General features: G+C 31.3%; 1 long non-coding RNA gene across 1 annotated transcript; it reads left to right on the top strand.

Annotated features, from left to right (window-relative positions):
- The first annotated feature begins 400 nt into the window (after window positions 1–400).
- On the top strand, window positions 401–2,602 carry LOC110689541. Its single transcript, XR_002504910.1, has 3 exons — window positions 401–661; window positions 2,033–2,137; window positions 2,511–2,602. It is a non-coding gene; the product is annotated as an uncharacterized LOC110689541 (long non-coding RNA).
- The last annotated feature ends 953 nt before the right edge of the window (window positions 2,603–3,555 follow it).

Here is a 3,555-nt window from a genome sequence, read left to right as displayed (position 1 = left end):
AGGAGGACACTACTACATTTTTAACCAAATGCAACGGCTAAATTTTGGTTAACGCCACGGCTACGTACATAACCGTTGCAATAGCTAGGTCTATTGCGACGGCTGCTTAATACCTTCTCAATAATAGGGTCTAAAGCAACGGATAAGAGTTGGCCGTTGCAATAGGCTTTTTTTTTTTTTTTTTTTTTTTTTTTTTTTTTTTTTTGCAATAGGGCTGTTTTATACAATGAGTGTAAAATATGAACTTTTTACCTGGGGCGCACTAAAAAATCCCACCTAATTTTTCTCCAAAATTAAAGTTTCACGCTTTCCTAAGAAAACCCGCCCTTCCTCTAAAAAAACAAAAGAAATCCGCCAAATTTCCTTTTTTTTTTCTTTTCATGAATAATCAAAAAGGCTACAAACCCGATCCACCCAGCTTTCTCAATCAAATGGCTTTTTATAAAAAAAACCAAAACAGGTTCTCTTCTTCAAATTTTTCCAGCGGCATCTTGAATTTAAGGAGTGAGATGTTAGAGGAAGGAGCTAGGAATGGACCCCGCAAGCCGCAACCACCTTTGATCTGAGGACGATCTATGTTTTTGAATTTTGACGAGCGATTTCTGTCTCCTTTGATCTGACGGTGCCTCTTATTACTTCCTGGTTTTCAGTTTTCCAAGTTGTAAGTTTCTGTCCAACATTTAAACCTTAGATTCAATTTCACCTCTTTGTTTTTGTTTTGCCCAAGTGTTAAAATTTGTTGCTGCAATTGTACCTTTCTCTTTGTTTTTAAATCAAAATTGAAAAAAACCTAATAGGGTGGAGAGGAGAAATCTGTTGCTGCAATTGTACATTCTCTTTGCTGGAGAGGAGAAATAGGGAAGAAGAAATTAAAAAAAAAAAAACAAAAAACTTCTTTCAGTTTTCTTTTAATTAAAAATGTTGCAGACTTAAAATTTGTGTGGTATGATAAGATAACATAATATTTTCCAGTTTCCTAATCACGACCTCTCGTTCTTAATAATTATTCTCAAAGTAATAAAGGTTTTAAATTTGGTATTGTTGAACGCTTGTGTTTTTTATTTATTTGATTATTTTTTTCTAGATTATAGATATTGGTTGATAGTTAATTTACAATCTGGGTTGTGATTTTAAATTAATCATTAGACCAACAATTGATATGAGGAAAAGTGCTAGATTAGTGTTATTTAGACAAGTAGTTGATATTTCTGAAAAAAAAACAAGTAGTTGTTAGGTGGTGCTAGATTAGTGCCCGAATTTCAAATCATTTCTAAGTTGTATGAGTTTCTCTCAAGCCTCAGCATAACTGTCCTGATGCATACATAAGCTAGGTGTAAATTGTCATGTATGGATATAAATGTATTAGCATGTTTGAGTGTGAGCATTACCTAATTTCAATTTATTCAATGTTCTGAATCTCTGTCTTATAGTTATATTAGAAATTTGTTGTATTTTCCTTTTTCTAAAATGTCTCTATTTTGTATGATAATTTTAATCTAACTATCAATGTTGCCATATTTCATAACTCATTAATGGCTATCTTGAAATAAAATTGTACTGCCGGATGAAACTGTTCTTAAATAAATAAACAACAAATTCTAGATTTTTAGAGATTAAGCAGTATTTGTGAGTTATGCAATATTTTTTTTTTTTTTTTTACTATTTTAGATAATCATTTATTCTAGTTATTAATCTTATTATTGAAATTAAACAATCAGCCCCAATAACATATGAAGTATACAATAGTATCCAAAATACCTCAGCCATAATCCTTTATAGCTAACCCAGTTTAGATTTTCTTGTTTAATTCATTACCCAATTATATTATTCTACAATATTGACAAAATTTCTTACCAATAATTACACTAATATTTGTAAAAGGCTCATACAAGGTTTCTCGATGTTTGTGCTTAGATGGTTGCCAGTTTGGCTCATTTTGATATTGCATAGCTAATATGTCAAGATATAACAATTATCCTCTTATGTTTCAAATATCTTTAGTTCCCTCATATACTATTATTCTTCTGCACAGGGGATGACTTATGTATCATGGATTTGATATTATAGTTGATTACGTAGGCGTCCCAATGAAGTCCTAGACCACACTTTGAAGCAAAAAGAGTGAGCTTTAATTCTCGTATGTTTATAGATTTATTGCAAAGTTGTTTATTTTTTTATTGCTATGTCTTATTTGTTGGCATGTTCTTTTCAAGGGGAATTATCTAGGGCTCATCCGTGGAGTGAATGTCAGGAGGATCAGCTAATGTTGATTAATATAAACTCATTACTTGTCCTAATATTACTTCAAGTAAATTTATATTCCTTGCCTAGATTAATCGTGCTGCCTTGATATTTTTTCGTTGCTTTCAATTACATTTCATCTATTTGATTTTGAATGTATGCGTCTTTCTGCATATGAACAAATGGTATTCAATCTCAGTTACCTCTTCTGGAGTTAATGGACTGTGGTATGTTTATTTATGATCCTGACATGGATGATGCTTCTGTAGATGAAAGCAGTGATAAGTGTCCACAGAAAAGTAGCAAGCTAAGCTGCATCATATATATCCTGAAGCTTATTATCAAGCAAAAGAAACTTTGCTTGTGGGTTGTTCTGGCTTAGATGTGAGTACCTCTACTTTACATTGACTAATTTCTCTTACTTTTCACACCTAGATTCTTTTCTGATTTAGTGAATAATTAAAATTTCAGCCCTATACTTATTTGTCTATTTGTCTAGAGCTTAATGACCTGAATCTTACCTCTTGTACAAAATTTGCATCCAGGTTATTAATTTGAAATATTAGATTTACAATGGATGGTTTTAATAAAAAGTTGTTAATGTTAACAATTTTAAGGTTCAGAGAGGTTACTTCTTTAGTGTCCCAATTTAGTAAGTGTTCATGTAGCTGATTGTGAAAGTTTGATGTTGAGGTTGTTGAAAGTCAGATATATATGAGTCCTCTCAGAAAATATGATTGGTATACCTTCCTCTAACTACGTCTGTTGTTCCACTATTATTTCATCTTGTTGATAATACGGAAAGTTTTTTAAAATTAGGTTTCTTTGAAATAATATCCATTTAAAACCTGCCTTAAGTTAAGCTAAATGGTTAGTGTTTCTAGTAGCCTTAGTGAGACCATTTTCTGTAGCCTGACAATCTTAGGTATTTTTTAAGCTAGAGCTGCTTTAACTTTGACATTGAACAAGCTCACACTGACATACATGCCTATGATTGAGGTATTTTTCTTGTGAATTACAAATTTAATGGATGTTATATATAACTGTAAATTACAACAAATTATTTTCTGTTTTTGCTTTCTAGGATTAAAATGCTTGCAGATTAGCCGTTTTCAGAGTATAACAGTTTTCACGTTCATTTGTCCAAATAATTTATTTATGTAAGCAGAGTTTTGCATTTTATTTTGTTCTGAACCTGATAATTAATTTCTGTTATGCTTGTATATGCCATTCTTGTCTTGTGAGTAATTGCTAAACTCTGCAAAATCCTAAAACTAATGAAACAAATTTTGGGAAATCTGAGTAGTATCAACA

This window comes from Chenopodium quinoa, unplaced genomic scaffold (assembly GCF_001683475.1).
Source record: "Chenopodium quinoa cultivar QQ74 unplaced genomic scaffold, ASM168347v1, whole genome shotgun sequence".
Taxonomy (NCBI): Eukaryota; Viridiplantae; Streptophyta; class Magnoliopsida; order Caryophyllales; family Amaranthaceae; genus Chenopodium; species Chenopodium quinoa.
This window is presented reverse-complemented; position numbering and strand designations above follow the sequence as displayed.